Genomic DNA, 18,970 nt, shown 5'->3' with positions numbered 1-18,970 from the left:
ATATGGGCCTAGCATTGGGTCCCAACGACTGCCAGGAAATCCAACCCCTGATCACTATCAAGTGTCATGGATACTAGACAAGAACAGTATCATGATGGTCTGTGATACTTTCCATAGCCAAATAGCCTGCTGACACCATTAGATGCTGATATAACTGTACCCGACTGAGGAGGCAATACCAGATCACATTGGTGCGAATGAGAAAAAATTAAATTAATATGTGAAAATATTTAGCTGAGCACTACATTTATATCCAGATAGCTGCAAACATTTTTAATTTGGGGAGTGGAGCACAGCTGAGCTGCTCCTGTTTCATGACAATAAACTTGTGGTGAGGGTTGGTGATCATCTCTGAAAGCAATTGAAACATTTCCTGCTTGTCCTTGCTTTTTTCCCTTTCATTGATTATCATCTCCCTTGCTCAGGAAGGATGCCTGCAATGAAAAGTTGGACCCTGTTCAGAAACGGCGCAATAGGTTGTCATTTACAAACAGATCTTAGTCTGAAGGGCATTCAGTTCGTACATGTCATGTGATGTACTGGTAGCTCCACTAACTGTGCTTTATATTATCAAATTGTGCAGTCAATTGATCTAAATGACATTCCAGACTGGCGAAATATGACACCTTCTGTTTTCTGCAATGCATGTAATATAGAAAAAATAAATTTAGACATTAGCTTTTGGCTTGCTTCCCCCTACCACTAACCTCGTCCCCCTACCCCCTTGTTTTTGAAGACTGTGTAACAGAACAACAAGGACAAGCAAGTAGCAACAGCAATGTGGGCAGATGTTTTACATAAGGGTTGCTGACAGTGCAAAATTCTTGGGAGAATCCAATTGTACTGTGAGTCCAGAGCCTCTCCATGGCCAGCTCAGGGCAGCAGATGATGGTTTTAACTCAATGACCCCAAAGTCTGTCTGTTTGTAGAATCAGTGAATGTGAAAAATGTATTTTACAGGAGCAGAATTCCACACAGCTGAGGTTATGTTTCTTCCATTTTTGCGTTGTTATAATGCAGAGACACCAATCATGCAGACATGACCAGTGAATCCAAAAGGTAGGTTATTTTGTTAAAGGTACTAATTTACACAGCAATGCTGGGAAAGTGCTTTACATTAAAGGCCTGCTTGGGTCTGCAAAAAAAAAACCCGACCCGAGCCCGACAGAATCACATCCGACCTGAGCCGGACCCGGCCCAAGTCCTTCCATTTTTTCCCGCAACCGACCCGACCCGACCATCAGTAAACGTTCCTTCCATTATTCACTTTGTTGCTGATCTGCACAAGCTTAAAATAACTATAACAAAACCACCTTTCTAGTCCAAAAATTAAATTAACAGTGGAACCACTTACGTGTGATAGAGCGTGTCTGACCCGGCCTGACCTGAGCCCAAATGCCGGACCCAGAAGTGTAACTCGACCCGACCCGAACTAGATACATGTCGTTGGGTCCCATCGGGTTCGGGTCGGGTAGCAGGCCTTTACTATAAATTGTTCCTTTAGCTGCTTGCCGCAAGTGCTTGGAGATCACAAGGGTCTGTGCATCCCATCCTTTTTGGTGATGGACTGCTGTTTCAGATTCACCCCTTAAAGTAATACTGCAGCACTTAAAGCAATACCACAACGTTCCCCTTTTTTCCAAAATAAAAATGTGTCATGAAATGATCAGAACTATTTACCATACAGCGAGTGAAAAAGGTGTTACATGTTTAAAATATACAGTAATAAATTTACAAGTCTCGAGATTGTATTGGAGGTCTAATGATACACCCCGACCTGGTCACTGTAGGTTTGGTTTGTGGTTGCTGTACAGTCTCATGGTCTAAACTGTTGGTGGGAATGTTGGGTTAAGGTGGTGTCTTTCATTTTTTCTTGCCCGTTGAGCAATTCTTCCCTGCTTGACATAGCTGGTTACTGCTGATTTGGTTCCATGTTTCAAGTTTCAACATCTATTGTTTAACTTCTTTCAGTTCAGCCTGCATTTCAGCTCCACTACGCTGCATTGCCATCACATCGTCCTGTAGCTCACTTACAGCATTGCTCTGTGGTGGGTCTTCCCATCTACCAGTAGTTCTACGCAGATAACGCTGCCAATGATCCTCCAAATCGTTAACTTGCTGCCGAAATTCTTTTGGACCCATTGGCACATCTACTTCTCTTAACCTTGTCTGCACTAGCTCCTTCTCCAATCGGAGAACAGAATCCTCACCATCGTGTGGGTAGCATTTATGCTGTATCTCCAGGGCTGCAATTTTCTGTTGTAGCTCAACCATAGCTGCTATGGTATCTGCTTCTCGAAGTCTCAGTGCCATCACCTCTTCTTTACTCTTGCAGCCCATTTCATCTACTTTTCTTTTTGTTTCATTTAACTGAGCGAGCAGTCCCTTGTTCTGAGCTGTGAGATATTGCACCTTCTTGTGTCGGCCATTTCACTCCTTCTCGATCGCCAGATCAGTCTCCAGCTGGACCCTGCACTGCCTTGTTGGCTGCTTGGATTGTCTGGATTTTGAGTTTATAGTCCAGCTCCTGCAGTGCCTGCTCTTGCTGATCACAGACTGTCTGCAGTTGTCTTTGTGGTCTGCTATTCGTGCCACTGTCGTGTTGATACCGTGAATTGTTGCCAATGTCCTGCAATTGATGGACCTGGGTGTCCACGATATATAAGGTTTGGGGTGACCAGGGTGAGTTGTTGTATCTGCACTTGAGCATAATGGATTCCAAGGATGGAATCACTAAACCAATGATACGCTGTAAGCTTGGCAGTGGTCAGTTGAGCCATGGTTTGCCATTGCCGTGGATACATATTCTTCAGGATATGGAACGGTAGAATGTTGGTGCTAGTACTGTGTTGATCTTGGTCCAGAGTGTCTGTTTGCCAGCTCTTATGGGCAAATAATCTGGATGGTGACAAAGGCTTCTGAGTGTTCCTCTGTGTCACTGCACTCTGTGAGGTTAACCGTATGAAACGCCTGCTCATTTTGTTTGTCAGTATCTTGGTCATACTCACCCTCCAACCTTTTGGTCTGGCTGGTCATTTTGTATATTTTCCGCCTTTGGTATTTGAACTGTCCCCTCTGGATGTTGGGATGCTGTACTTGTTGTGCATCCAGTGACTTGTGCCTTGGGCTTCTGCATTGATGCTTCCAGTGCCTTCTATTGCCACATGCTTTGCAAATATCGTGGAATGCCAGACAATTTCTTGGTGAATGTACGAGGCCACATCATGTACATGACTCATCACGTTTGGTTGTGCTGGCAACGATTCCAATAATAGATGAAGTGCACAAGGCTTGTAGGCTCTGCCTGCCCATAATGACCATTGTTAGCAAGGTGTCTAAATTGTAGCCTTTGGGTTTGCCAAGGAGGTCTCTTTGGAATTCTTCAATGGGGGTGGAAACGATCATGAGCTCCATAATCCTGTCAGCTAGATCAGCCTTAGAAAAATCAGACTTATGCCCCTTATCTCTACATCGGCTCACAAATTGGTCTATCGTCTCCTTTATGCCTGAACAACATAAACTCGAGGCGGCATATTCTGAAATTGAGCTTGACCTTCAATTGGTCTTCCAATGAAGGCCATATTTTGCTCGGGTCCTTTAAGCCATCCTCCAAAAGACTGGATGTATTTAGCCTGTGCAGGCCTTCATTTCCAATAGCAATCTTGATTTTAATTACTTGTCTACCTGGCTCAACTACGGCCAAGTCAAGAAAACACAGTTCCATTCTCTGTCTGAATAGTTTAAATTCAAATGAGGAGGTCCGCTGCCTTCTAGTTCAGGGATGGAAATTTAGTTGACATTTTGTTTGGAACAGTATCAGCGGGAGGAATACCGATTTAAACTTGGACAGTCCTTGAGGGTTTAAGTTCTGTGGTGACTGTCTGGCTCTTTAACTGGAAGTACAGGCTTTCTCTGTAGCCAAAAAAAAATCTGCCTTGCTGCTATGAGAGAAAAGAAGTACTGCAGCTGTTAAAAAAACTTCCTGCCATTTGTTTTTCAAAAATCACTGCCTGCACTACCACTGGCTGCCACAGCCTAGGAGACCGATAGAGAGAGAAAGACAGTGCGAGCGTAGCGCTGGCTCCGGGCTCAAACACTCACTTGAGGCTCTGCCCAGGAAGGGTGATTTACGAGTTTGTAAAAAAAAATAACTCTCACCTGGGCTGTGCGCTGACTTTAGGCCCGCCCACGAAGAGCGATTTCGGCACGAAGAAGACAAAGTCTGCTAGCTCTTGGACTACGCGCTATTCTTAAGCCCCACCCATGAAGAGCGATTTTGGCGCAAAAGGACTCTGTAATGGCGATGGGGACAAAGAATTAGTGATTGTGTTTTCTTCTTTTTAGTTCTCCTGATCGATGGAAAGGTCAGTAATAGAGCTGAGAATTACTTTCTTTATGGCTCTCCTGAGACCTTCAGGAGAAGAAGGAAAATGTCTGTGAAGGTCTTCTGTTCTTCTCAAATGTCTGGCGGTCACTGTGCACAAATGATCCAGCCTGGCTGTGTTGAGATACATCAATTGCACCACACCCCCTCCCCCTCCCCCCCCCAACCCCCAGAGCTCCCAATCCGGTGGCTTGTGAGTGAAAATGGTGCTCCTGCCCAGCGCACACCTCTTGGAGTCGATTTTTATTGGTTTGATCCTGGCGCAAACCAAAATTGGAGTTTAGGTCAGACTCATATTCCTTTAAAGTAAAGCTGTGGAATATTGGCGTGATGTGCAATGTCCTGGCAATGCGGACCTGCTGTGTGTTCAATGCCAACAGTATCACAGTCACTTACACAGACTTCCACACTGCCACAAGGATCGCAGACGAACCTGGTGAGCTTGTAAACCTTCACTCTGGAGCTTCTGTAGCAAGCGGATGGGCTCAACTTTCCAGTACCTGTAGTATCTTCAACATCCACCAGCTGCCACCATATTACTTTTTTGTGTTGTTATAATGCAGAGACACCAATCAGGCAGACAAGATCAGTGGATCCAAAAGGTCGGTTCTTCTGTTGAAGATACTAACTTACACAACAATGCTGGGAAGGTGCTTTACATTGTTGTTCCTTTAGCTGCTTGCTTCAAGTGCTTGGAGGTCACATCCTGTTTGTGATGGACAGCCATTTCAGATATGCCCCTTTAAGAAATACCGCAGCACTTAAAGCAATACCACAACATTGCTGATTTCTTTCATTATTTTATTTGCTGGATCTGTAATTTTGGCACAATAAGAACAGGAGTGAGCCATCCAGCCCCTCAAGCTTGCTCCCCCATTTACCGTGCCCCTAGCCAAGCTGTTCCAGTACAGTTACAACACTGGTATCTACCTGGCAATGTGAAAAATTGCCCAAATATGTCCTGTACACAAAAAGCAGGGCAAATCCAACCCAGCCAATTACCACCCTATCTTACTATTCTCGATCATCAGTAAAGTGATGGAAGGGGTGGTCAGTGCCATCAAGCAGCACTTGCTCAGCAATGACCTGCTCACTGATGCTCAGTTTGGGTTCTGCCAGGACCACTCAGTTCCTGACCTCATTACAGCCTTTGTCCAAACATGGACAAAAGAGCTGAACTCCAGAGGTGAGGTGAGAGTGACTGCCCTTGACATCGAGGCAGCATTTGACCGAGTATGGCATAATTCTAAAATATGGTGGCGAGGCACTCTTGACACAAATACATGGACTCATCCCCCTCATCTGGAAGTAGGAGAGCATGCCAGCAGATCTCCAACGTGCTGGGCAGCACAGTGGCGCAGCGGTTAGCACCGCAGCCTCACAGCTCCAGCGACCCGGGTTTGGTTCTGGGTACTGCCTGTGCGGAGTTTGCAAGTTCTCTCTATGACCGTGTGGGTTTCTGCTGGGTGCTCCGGTTTCCTCCCACAGCCAAAGACTTGCAGGTTTAGTTTAGTTTAGAGATACAGCACTGAAACAGGCCCTTCGGCCCACCGAGTCTGTGCCGACCATCGACCACCCATTTATACTAATCCTACACTAATCCCATATTCCTACCACATCCCCACCTGTCCCTATATTTCCCTACCACCTACCTATACTAGGGGCAATTTATAATGGCCAATTAACCTATCAACCTGCAAGTCTTTGGCAGGTTGATAGGTAAATTGGCCATTGTAAATTGCCCCTAGTGTAGGTAGGTGGTAGGTGAATGGTAGGGAATATGGGATTAACGTAGGATTAGTATAAGTGGGTGGCTATTGATCGGCACAGGCTCGAAGGGCCTGTTTCAGTGCTGTATGACTCTATGACACCCTACCAGTGATTCTGCAAATTCAGTGACAGGACATGCGCTCCAATATCAGTGGCCTCTCTCAGGCCAACACCCCCAGTATCGAGACACTGGTCATGGCTAGTCAGTGACATTGGGCGGGCCACATTGTCTGTGTGCCTGACACAAGACTCCCAAAACAAGCTCTCTACTCTGAGCTCTGTCATGGCAAGAGGCTACCAGGATAGCAGAGGAAACGCTATAAGGATGTCCATAAAACCTCCCTGAAAAAATGTGGCATCTCCACTGGTTTGTGGGAATCTCTTGACCAAGACTGTCCAAAATGGAGAAGAAGCGTCCACGAAGGTGCCAACCAGTTTGAACAACGTTGACATGCCCAGGCAGCAACCAAGTGCTGACAGAGCGTTTGGAAATTCGAGCATCCCATCCACTCGCCTCATCAAACACCATCTGCCCCACCTGTGGCAGAGTGTACGGATGCAGAATTGGACTATTCAGTCACCTAAGGACCCACAACCCAAGGGACTGCCTAAGAAGAAGAGATGGCATCAAGGAGTCATAGCAAAACGGGAATTGGGGGACAACTCTGCTGGTTGGAATCATACCTAGCACAAAGGAAGGTGGTTGTTGGAGGTCAATCATCTCAGTCCCAGGACATCACTGCAGGAGTTCCTCAGGGTAGTGTCCTAGGCCCAACCATCTTCAGCTGCTTCATCAATGACCTTCCCTCCATCATAAGGTCAGAAGTGGGGATGTTCGTTGATGATTGCACAATGTTCAGCACCATTCGCGACTCCTCAGATAATGAAGCAGTCCATGTTGAAATGTAGCAAGACCTGGACAACATCAGGCTTGGGCTGGTAAGTGGCAAGTAACATTCACACTGCACAAGTACCAGGCAATGCCCATACGAAGCAAGAGAGAAACTAACCATCTCCCCTTGATGTTCAATGGCATTACCATTGCTGAATTCCCCCACTATCAACATCCTGGGGGTTACCATTGACCAGAAACTGAATTGGACCAGCTACATAAATACAATGGCTACAAGAGCAGGTCAAAGGCTGAGAATTCTGTGGCAAGTAACTCACCTCCTGACTCCCCAATGCTTATCCACCATCTACAAGACATAAGTCAGGAGTGCGATGGAATACTCTCCACTTGCCTGGATGAGTGCAGCTCCAACAACACTCAAGAAGCTCGACACCATCCAGGACAAAGCAGCCCATTTGATTAGCACCCCATCCACCATCTTCAACATTCACTTCCCCCACCACCGACGCACAGTGGCAGCAGTGTGTACCATCTGCAAGACACACTGCAGCAACTCACCAAGGCTCCTTCAATAGCACCTTCCAAATCCACGACCTCTATCACCTAGAAGGACAAGGGCAACAGATGCACGGGAACACCACCACCTGCAAGTTCCCCTCCAAGCTACACATCATCCTGACTTGGAACTATATCACCGATCCTTCCATGTCGCTGGGTCAAAGTCCTGGAACTCTGTTCCTAACAGCACTATGGGTATACCAACACGCCAAGGACTGCAATGGTTCAAGAAGGCAGCTCACCACCACCTTCTCAAGGGCAGTTAGGGATGGGCAATAAATGCTGGCCTAGCCAGCAACGCCCGTATCCCATGAACGAATTTTTAAAAAATTACCTGACTTTTGTCCATTTCCCTTGATACTCTCACCAAACAAAAATCTATTATTCTCAGTTTTGAAATCTCCAATTTAAGATAGTTTTTAATTGTTCTGGATTTCCCACCCAGCGAAGTAGTTTCCCTCCATCTACTCTATTGAATCACTTCATCATTTTAAAGGCCTCGATCAGATCACCACTCAATCTTTTTTACTCAATGGAATACAAGCCAAGGTTATAATATCCACATATAATAATATATAATATAATAACACAAGCCACCTGTTCTCATAACCTAACCCTCTAAACCCTGGTATCATCTGGTGAATCTGCACTGCATGCCCTCCACGGCCTATATATCCTTCTTGGGTGCAGTGCCCAAAACTGAACATAGAACTCCAGACGGGATCTCAACAAGTCACTGTACAGCTGAAGCATAAATTCCTATCCTTTGTATTCCCAGCCCTCTTGAGATAAAGGACTTGTTCATTACTTTTTGTACCTGTAGGGGTTGCAATCAACTAGCACTGCATTCTCACTGACAGCTGCAATCCTCTATTGCAAACTACCTTAAGAGTGAGAATTGACCACTCCCAGCCCACTGCACTTCCCACCCTGGAATCCAAGTGAGAATGGGCTCAGAGCAGTGTCTACTCTCTTCCTGTGATCACAAATCATTTGGTGCTGCTGTTGCTGAATAAATTTCAGCAATAGATACATTTAGGTGTTAACCATAGCTCAGTGGTAGCACTCTGGGTCTGAAGGTTGTGGGTTCAAGACTCACTCCAGAGACTTGACCTCATAAGCTTGGCTGACACTTCAGTGCGGCCTTGAGGGGGTGCTGTCTTTTAGATGACATATTAAACTCTCTTCCAATGCCATAGCGCCCGAGGCAGGAGGGCCATGAGTCATGGTCGGCCCTAACCCTGGCGTTAAAGTCCCCCAGCAGGAACAAATGTTCGTTATTAGGAATGCTGCTAATGATATTATGGAGTTCCTCGTAGAACTGGTCTTTAACTTCAGGTGGGGAGCAGAGTGTTGGAGCATAGATGCTGAGTAAGTGCACTGGACCAGAGGAGGTGAGCAGTCGGATGGACAGTATGCATTCCGAGCCATTTGAAGGTGGCTCTTTCATGCTGAGCAAAGAGGTTCTGATGGCGAAGCCCACTCCATGCTGTCTTGTTCTTCATGATCCCTACCATGCCAGTAGAAGGTGTATTCTTGCTGCCTTAGAGATCCACTCGCAGGGAGGCGTGTCTCCTGAAGTGCTGCAATGTCCACATTGAGTCTACTGAGCTCGTTGTTAATGATGGCGGTCTTCCGAGAGTCATTGATTTTTGCAAGCTCTTCCGACAGGCCAGGACACATAGTTCTGACGTTCCAGCTTGCAAAATGAAGGGCTGGTACCTTTCCTTTTTTTGTCGTGCTGTTTGGTGCGGTGTTACAGTCCACTTGTCGGGCAAAGACCCTGAGCTCCAAGCACCCATTGAAGTAGGTGGACTGTGGCAGGACAGAACCTTTCTGACCGGGGGCTGCCCGGTTTGAGGCGGGCGGTAGCTGTCCAGTGAGATGTGATGACATCTTCCACCAACAAAGGCAACCCGTGACACCCAATCTCTACGCCAATTGAGCTGGACTAATAACCCATAACTGCTACCTTCCATGTTGTTTTGGCCTCTGTGAGGCGACTATGGAGTGACCTCTCCATGGCACATGCCTGGGTGGAATGTATGGAGGTTGTGAGTTGCCCAAGCGTCAAATCCCCCCTCTCGGCTTTCCTAGTGGGGTTCAAAGGAGTGCAGAGCATGACGTTCGGCACTGGTATGGCTGCAGGAACTGCTGGAAACATGCCAAAGGTGACACATGACCACCTTAGGGGTTCCACTTCAGATTTTCTGTGAGGGTTTACTCCCTTAGCCTTGGTCTCTCTCGAGACGCCCACAAGGCAGTGAGGTTGTTAGCTCCTATCCCTGAGCAGGGACCCTAAAAAGTAAACTGTACGATTTCATGGAGGGAGAGGGAAGGGGGGAGGGGGTGCGAGGAGGGAGGGGGTGCAAGGGGGAGGGGGTGTGAGGGGGAAGGGGTAGCGGGGGGGTGAGGGGAGAGGGGGAGGGGGTGCAAGAGAGGAGGGGGTGGGGGGAAGGGGATGCTGGGCAGGGGGTGCGTGGGGAGAGGGAGTGGGGGAACGGGGTGCGAGGGGGAATGGGGTGCAAAGGGGAGGGAGTGCGGGGGGAAGGGGGTGTGGGGGAAAGGGGTGCAGAGTTGTGTGGGGGGAGGGGTGAAGGGAGTGCGAGGGGGAGGGGGTTGGGGAAGGGGTTACGAGGGGGGAAGGGGGTGCGGGGGAAAGGGGGTGTGAAGGGAAGCGGGTGTGGGAGGGGTGCCGGGGGGAAGGGGGTGCGAGGGGGGAGGGTGGTGCGAGGGGAGGAGGGTGGTGCAAGGGATTGAGGGGATGGGGGGGAAGGTGGTGCGAGGGGGAGAGGGGGGAGGCTTCCGGCGGGGGGTCGTGACCCTGACAGGCGGGCCAGCCCACAGCCTGCACGACCTCCTCCATGTTGGCGTCCTCCAGGCTGACGCTGCGCTCGTGGTTGCCATCCTGCTCACCGTGCAACTTCTTTCCCAGCTCCCAGCTGTGATGGCGGAAGGACGACCGAGGCCGGATTGAGGCTCTGAGCCTCAACGACCGCCTCATGGGCACGCGGGCCACCTGCTCCTCCCTGTCGTGCTCCCAGTAGACCATGACTCATGGCCCTCCTGCCTCGGGCGCTATGGCATTGGAAGGATGAATGAGAATGGACAGAGACTGCTTGAATTGTGTACCTATCACAACCTCTGCATCACCAACTCGTTCTTTCACACTAAACCCTGTCACCAGGTTTCATGGAGACACCCAAGATCACGTCGTTGGCACCAGCTGGACCTCATCGTCACGAGGCGAGCCTCTATAAACAGTGTCCAAATCACACGCAGCTTCCACAGTGCGGACTGCGACACTGACCACTCCCTGATGTGCAGCAAAGCTAGACTCAAACCAAAGAAGCTATGTCACTTCAAGCAGAAGGGCCGCCCGCACATCAACACCAACAGAATTTTTTATCCACAGCTGTCACAAAAGTTTCTAAATTCACTTGAAAAGCCCTTCAAAACACTCCTGCAGGGGATGCAGAGACGAAGTGGGCCCACATCAGAGATGCCATCTATGATTCAGCAATGACCACCTTTGGCAAACGTGAGAAGCAGAAAGCAGACTGGTTTCAATCTCACTTTGAAGAGCTGGAACCTCTCATAGTCACTAAGTGCACTGCACTGTTGAACTACAAGAAAGCCCCCAGCGAGTTAACATCCGTAGCACTTAAAGTAGCCAGAAGCGCTGCACAAAGAACAGCCAGGTGCTGTGCAAATGACTACTGGCAACACCTATGCAGTCGTATTCAGCTGGCCTCCGACACCGGAAACATCAGAGGAATGTATGATGGGATTAAGAGAGCTTCTGGGCCAACCATCAAGAAGATCGCTCCCCTCAAGCCTAAATCAGGGGACACGATCACTGACCAACGCAAGCAAATGGACCACTGGGTGGAGCACTACCTAGAACTGTACTCCAGGGAAAATGTTGTCACTGAGACCGCCCTCAATGCAGCTCAGTCTGTGCCAGTCATGGATGAGCTGGACGTACAGCCAACAAAATCGGAACTCAATGATGCTATTGATTTTCTAGCCAGTGGAAAAGCCCCTGGAAAGGATGGCATTACCCCTGAAATAATCAAGAGTGCCAAGCCTGCTCTACTCTCAGCACTCCATGAACTGCTTTGCCTGTGCTGGGATGAGGGAGCACTTTTTATTTTTAGAGATACAGCACTGAAACAGGCCCTTCGGCCCACCGAGTCTGTGCCGACCAACAACCACCCATTTATACTAACCCTACAGTAATCCCATATTCCCTATCACCTACCTACACTAGGGGCAATTTACAACGGCCAATTTACCGATCACCTGCAAGTCTTTTGGCTGTGGGAGGAAACCGGAGCACCCGGGGAAAACCCACGCGGACACAGGGAGAACTTGCAAACTCCACACAGCCAGTACCCAGAATCGAACCTGGGTCCCTGGAGCTGTGAGGCTGCAGTGCTAACCACTGCGCCACTGTGCCGCCCCTTAGGATCTTATTCTCACTGCTGCTCTGACATGCGTTCAAGTCATCAGAAGAAGGAATTTTCCTCTACACAAGATCAGATGGCAGGTTGTTCAACCTTGCCCGTCTTAGAGCGAAGACCAAAGTACGGAAAGTCCTCATCAGTAAACTCCTCTTTGCTGACAATGCTGCATTAACATCACACACAGAAGAGTGTCTGCAGAGACTCATCGACAGGATTGCAGCTGCCTGCAATGAATTTGGCCTAACCATCAACCTCAAGAAAACGAACATCATGGGACAGGACGTCAGAAATGCTCTATCCATCAATATCGGCGACTACACTCTGGAAGTGGTTCAACAGTTCACCTACCTAGGCTCAACTATCACCAGTAACCTGTCTCTCGATGCAGAAATCAACAAGCGGATGGGAAAGGCTTCCACTGCTATGTCCAGACTGGTCAAGAGGGTGTGGGAAAATGGCGCACTGACATGGAACACAAAAGTCTGAGTGTTTCAAGCCTGTGTCCTCAGGACCTTGCTCTACAGCAGTGAGGCCTGGACAATGTATGTCAGCCAAGAGCGACGTCTCAACTCATCCATCTTTGCTGCCTCCGGAGAATCCTTGGCATCAGGTGGCAGGACTGTATCTCCAACGCAGAAGTCCTACATCCCCAGCATATACACCCTACTGAGCCAGCGGCGCTTGAGATGGCTTGGCCATGTGAGCGGCATGGAAGATGGCAGGTTCCCCAAGGACGCATTGTACAGCGAGCTCGTCACTGGTATCAGACCCACCGGCCATCCATGTCTCTGCTTTAAAGACGTCTGCAAACACGACATGACGTTCTGTGACATTGACCACAAGTCGTGGGAGTCAGTTGCCAGTGATCGCCAGAGCTGGCGGGCAGCCATAAAGGCGGGGCTAAAGAGTGGCGAGTCGAAGAGACTTAACAGTTGGCAGAAAAAAAGACAGAAGTGCAAGGAGAGAGCCAAATGTGTAACAGCCCCGACAACCAATTTTATCTGCAGCACCTGTGGAAGAGTCTGTCACTCTAGAATTGGCCTTTATAGCCACTCCAGGCGCTGCTCCACAAACCACTGACCACCTCCATGCGCTTACCCATTGTCTCTCGAGACAAGGAGGCCAAAGGAGAAGATTAACTCACTGCCCTCTCAGGTGGACTAAAAGATCCCATGACACTATTTTGAAGAAGAGCAGGGAGGGGAGTTTCCTGCCCAGCACTTATCCTTCAACCAACATCAGTGAAATAGATTATCTGGTTATTATCTCAAAGCTGCTTGTGCGACCTTGCTGTGTGCAAATTGGCTGCTGTGTTTCTTACTTTACAGCAGTGACTGTTAAACTCCAGAAAACTTGTTGTGGAAGGATAATGCTGGAGCCTATCTTGCAGAACACCTCCACTCAGTCCGCAAGCAGTCCGAGCTTCCGGTTGCTTGCCATTTCAACACTCCCCCCTGTTTTCATGCTCACATCTCTGTCCTGGCATTGCTGCAGTGTTCCAGTGAACATCAATGCAAGCTCGAGGAACAGCATCTCATTTACCAATTCGGCACACTATAGCCTGAACATTGAGTTCAATAATTTCAGAGCATGACGGACCCCCCATTTTACTTTAATTTTTAGTTATTTTTTTCTTTTTCCTTTTTTCTATATATATATATATATATATATTTTGTGTTTATTTTATTTTATCTTAGTTTGTTCAGTTTGCTTACCCACTGTTTTTTTTATGTTTGTACTTGCGGTTGTTCAATTTTCAGTCCGTTAACATCCTATCTGCACTAATGCTTTGTCTTTCAACACACGGTTAACATATTGTTTGCCTTTGCTCCACGACATTTCCAAAGAACTTAATTGCTTGTAAAGCATTTTGGGACATCCTGAGGTTGTGCAAACTGCTATATAAATGCAAGTTCTTTCTTAGTTTGTTTGTCAGTTAAAAATGGGGACACGCAACTTAATCAGAACCTGCATGTGTAACATTATCTGTTTAGGAGATATTTTGATTATTCTGTGAGAGACTGAGAAATCTACAATGCATAGGCTTCATAAATGGTATGGGTGTTTGTGCAGCCAGGAACTAATTTTGCAGAATTAAAGTCCATCCATTTTGCATCCATATGAAATCTTGATCTTTTAAATTAAATATTAAAATATTCCCAAATTAATATCTTTTTATCATAACTTGATTACTTCATTTCATGAATGTTAAAGAAGTAATATTGTTTAATTTTGTCATTTTATTTCTTGAACTAGTTATGCATAACTCTGTCAGTTCTATTCTATCCCCCACCCCCGTCTCTGGGCTAGGTGGAAAGAGAATGAGTCAACAGCACCTGTTCCAATCCCACGCACTCCCTGTGAAACAGGATCAGGCTGGGAATGTAAGGCTATAGTTTGCTCAGTCCACCCACAGTCATAACAGCAGCCTTACTGGGGCGACAGGCATTCTGCTCCACTTTGAGGCTAATTAAAAAAAAAAGAAAAATCATTTGCCAGACTGTTGATGATAGAGTCATAACAGGGGGCACAGATCCACATGTCCTAACATGCACAGCCTTTGTGCACCATGTATCATTTTTGTCGTAGTTGTTTTGATGCAATTGAGCGTCTTGCGAGGCCACTTCAGAGAGCAGTTAAGAGTCAACCTTGTTAGTGTGGAACTGGAGTCACATGGATAGGCCAGACCAAGACAGCAAGTTTCCATCTCTAATGGACATTACTCAACCTGTTGGATTTATACACATTCTGATAGCTTCATGGTCTCCTTTACTGACAACAGCTTTTTATTCCCAGATTTTCATCCTGTATTCAAATTCTCAAACTGGCATATGGGGATTTGTTCTACTGGATTATTAATCCAGGGCCTAAAGTCATTAGACCAGTAACATGACCACTACACTACCACATCGATATAAACAATGAAACAATAAACCTGTATGGACAGAATGATGTTATGGCTTTGTTAGACTTAACATTCAGGGGAAACCAATAATTCGCACATAAGTTCTTCCACCTCCTAATCCGCATTGCTAAAAAGAATGTGGCCAGATTAAAATCAGAGACCAACAGTGGTATCAGGTGGTATGATCAGCAGAACAGTAGGGAAGCAGTAGATTGAGTAAGGTGCAGTCCAACAGCTGCAACAGAGGCTTGCAACTGCCTCATTTTATAGAATCATAGAATCTTACAGTACAGAAGGAGGCCATTCATCCCATCGTGCCTGTGCTGGCTCTTTGAAAGAGATTAATCCCACTCCCGAGTTCTTTCCCTGCAAAGTTTTCAACTTCAAGTATTTATCCAATTCCCTTTTGAAAGTTGCTATCGAGTCTGCTTCCACCATCCTTGAAGGCAGTACATTCCAGATCATAACAACTAGCCACTTGAAAACATTTCTCCTCTGGTACTTTAGCCAATTATATTATATCTGTGTCCTCTGATTACTGACCCTCCTGCCAGTGGAAACAGTTTACCATTTTGTTCTCTATTAAAGCCCTTTACAATTTTGAACAGCTCTATTAAACTCCTCTTAACCGTCTCAGCTCTGGGGGGAGCAATCTCAGCATCTATAGTCCCTCCACACAACTGAAATTCCTCATCCCTGTAATCATACTGGTAAATCCTCTCTGCATTCACTCTAAGGCTTTGACATCCTTCCTAAAGTGTGGTGCCCAGAACTGAAAACAATATGGCCATGAAATTTGACTCCGTAGCACAGTTGGTGTCGGCGTTATGTAAGCCGGGAACTCCAAATCTGTCGGCCAGACTGCTTCCGGTGAATTATGTTAATGCCCTCTCTTAATCACTTCCAGCTGAACATGTCTTCAGCTGCATGAGGGCACCCTCTCTCTCCCAAACCCCACTAGCGCTATTTAAAGGGAGTAAGTGGAAGTACTGTGTGTAATGTAGTGTAGTGGTGATTTTACATTTAAGAAACCATACCTTTAAGAAATCAGGCCCTAATGCAACTGATGACATCATCAACATAAATAAGGAGGAGACACCATTATGAGAGACAAACTCAGCACATGGCTTTACAGAGAGCAGACTCACAGCAGAAAGGAAAAGACCTGTACCTGAAATCATGCAGTGTAGATAAGTAAGACAATAAATAGTGTTTGTTATGAATCCAAATATAAAGTCTGTGGTTATCTTTAACAAGACTTAAGAACACAGCACAACACTGCACTGTGTTCATAAAAGCAAAATACTGCGGATGCTGGAAATCTGAAACAAAAACAAGAAATGCTGGAATCACTCAGCAGGTCTGGCAGCATCTGTGGAAAGAGAAGCAGAGTTAACGTTTCGGGTCAGTGACCCTTAAAACAAGAAATGCTGGAATCACTCAGCAGGTCTGGCAGCATCTGTGGAAAGAGAAGCAGAGTTAACGTTTCGGGTCACTGACCCGAAACGTTAACACTGCACTGTGTTCAGTGTTGTTGGAGGACTTTGGAAAAGTTTTTGGATTCACAAAAGGGTGCTGTGACAGAGAGGTCAGCGGAGTTGCAAGGTCCGTTAGAAGAAAGGCTGCTTTCAGTAATGGGGGTTACAGTTGCAATCCCTCTTGGGCTACAACATGACGGGGACATGGAGCACAGGCAGCAGAGAAGGGAGGAGGAGGAATGCTCTCAATAGAAGGTCTTTAGGGAGCACTTCTCCTACGTCCACCTCAGCCAGGAGTAATGTCTGAGGCAGCTACACTTCACCAAGGAGGTGGTCATTGAACTGTGACACCTCCTACAACAGGCTGATTTGACATTGCCTGCGGCCTTGAAGATCACTGCGACCCTCAATTTCTAGGGCAGCAGATCTTCCAAGTGGGAATAGGTAACATTGCCAACATTTCACTGTTCACCATGCATTGCTGCATCATGGAGGTAACAGAGGCCCTGTATGCCAGGAGAGGGGTCTTCATGGTCTTCCTTCTTACCAGAGAGAAGCAGGAGGAATGGCTAAGTGGCTTTGCCAAACTAGCCAGAGTCCCAATGTTGCAGGGTGCCATCGACTATACACATGTGACTCTGTCCTGGTGACAAGGGTTACCTGCTCTACACCTGGCTCATGGGTCTCCTCTATCACCCGGCCATGTGTGACAGCAGGGCTACAATGAAATCCATGCTACCACCAGGAATGTCGTGCAACAAACCATTGGCATTCTACAACAATGCTTCTGCTGCCTAAACTGCTCAGGGAGATACCTCGGCAACTCTCCGAAGGATGTCTCCAAGTTTATGGTGATCTGATGTATCCTCCACAACCTCGCCCTCGTGAGGGCACAACCATTTCTATCAGGCCTTTGGAAGGCATTGCAGGAAGAGGAGGAAGAAGGGGAGGAGGCATCTGGAACCCCTTCCCTCCAGACAGGCTGGAGGAGAGTGCAGATGGTCTTGCAGGATAACCTTGAGCAGTTCTGGTCCTTGAGGGTCCAGCTTCGGACTGCTGTACCTCTGCATGGGCGACAGCAGTCTGGGCTGGCTGGCTGAGAGGCAACAGCAAGGGCACTAGTGGAGGTGGGGTCTGGGGGAGGATTGTGGTAAAAACATAAATGCTTTCATCCTGAGAGAGGACAGCAGTGTCATGCTCCAAAGAGCCAATGTGGTCCCCCCAGTGTGGTGCCTCAGAAAGGATGGGCTCCAAGCTCTGTGCGAAGCGCTGTACCCAGTTGGAGCTGGACTCCTTCATGCTCTTTGTCAGTAAGAACAGGCTCTGTGGCAGGCCTGCCAATGCATCAAGAATTGCTGTGTGCATGCCCATTCACATTCTCCTTTGGGTGGCTCCATTGAAGTCCTCATCTGACTGCAGCAGAACATGACCTCCGGTGAGCTGGCACAAACCCTACCCTTTCCCGCTGATCTGGCAGCAGCTCACTCTTGTCCAGTGACTCATCATATGCTGATCCTGTCTCTATACTACTCTCTAACGTACTAGCAATACCAGTATCTGAGCTGGTGGCTGTTAGCGCCAGATCAAGTGACGGTGTTTCTTCATCAGAGATTACTGTTACTCATGCCCTTCATTGAGAGGCTGCACTGGCTGTCCAGGTGGCAGGTCTTGGGTATCTGAAAGCCAAAATGCCGAAGGGGAAAGTTCGGGTGAGGGAAGGGGAGAAAGGGTGGAAAGCAAGAGGTCTATGGTCACACCATCTGCAGCTTGCACTTCCTGTTAGATAGCAGAATGAGGGTGAAGTGGAATTTGAGAAGGTGTGTAAGGCAGGAATGTTCTCGGCATGTTGGATGCAACAGCCTCAATCATTGCTGGCTCTATATTGTGGAGCATCGTCTTCTCCAAAGGGCTCAGGAGATGCCTGCCTCCTACTGGTTCTCTGCTGCTCCTGGAGGTTATATGCAACATTGTCCTGCAAGAGAGAGACAAGAATATCAGTGAGTGTTTAGCGATGTGTTGGCAAAGGTTGGTGGCCTCCCAGCAGGTTCTTGGGGGGTGGGGGCGCCCTTCTTTATAAATACTCCATGGCCCATGGAGGGGTCCCCCAGTGGCAATGGCTGCCCCATGGCAACAGCGTTGCTAGTGCCCCATGCCAACAGCGATGGTAGTACACCATGACCCTCCTCCCCCTCCCACTGCAACCCCCAAATCAGGCCCCGGCATCCAACAACCCAACTCACCTGTAGGTTTAAGGCAGCCTCTCCCTGGAGCTGCAGCTCTCAGCACTGGCCACTGCTAGCAGCGGTGCTGCTGAAGCTGGTGGCCTTCTGATTGGGCTGGCAGACCTTGGGGGCAGGCCGCTGTCCTTAATTGGACGGTGGCCCTGGCAGCACCTCTTAATTGGCTGCTGCCAGCAATGTGCCACTCCAGGGTGCCACCGCCAGCCGAAGAGGGGTCGGCTTCCGCTTTTGGCCCGGCAGGGGGAATTCACCATCAATGAGAAAATTCAGCCCATGTTCTCTCTGCTCCTTTCCATCACAAAGACCTCCAGAG

The sequence above is a fragment of the Heterodontus francisci genome, chromosome 10 (genome assembly GCF_036365525.1).
Source record: "Heterodontus francisci isolate sHetFra1 chromosome 10, sHetFra1.hap1, whole genome shotgun sequence".
Lineage (NCBI taxonomy): Eukaryota > Metazoa > Chordata > Chondrichthyes > Heterodontiformes > Heterodontidae > Heterodontus > Heterodontus francisci.
The sequence above is the reverse complement of the archived record's forward strand: the minus strand, read 5'-3'. Positions refer to the sequence as shown.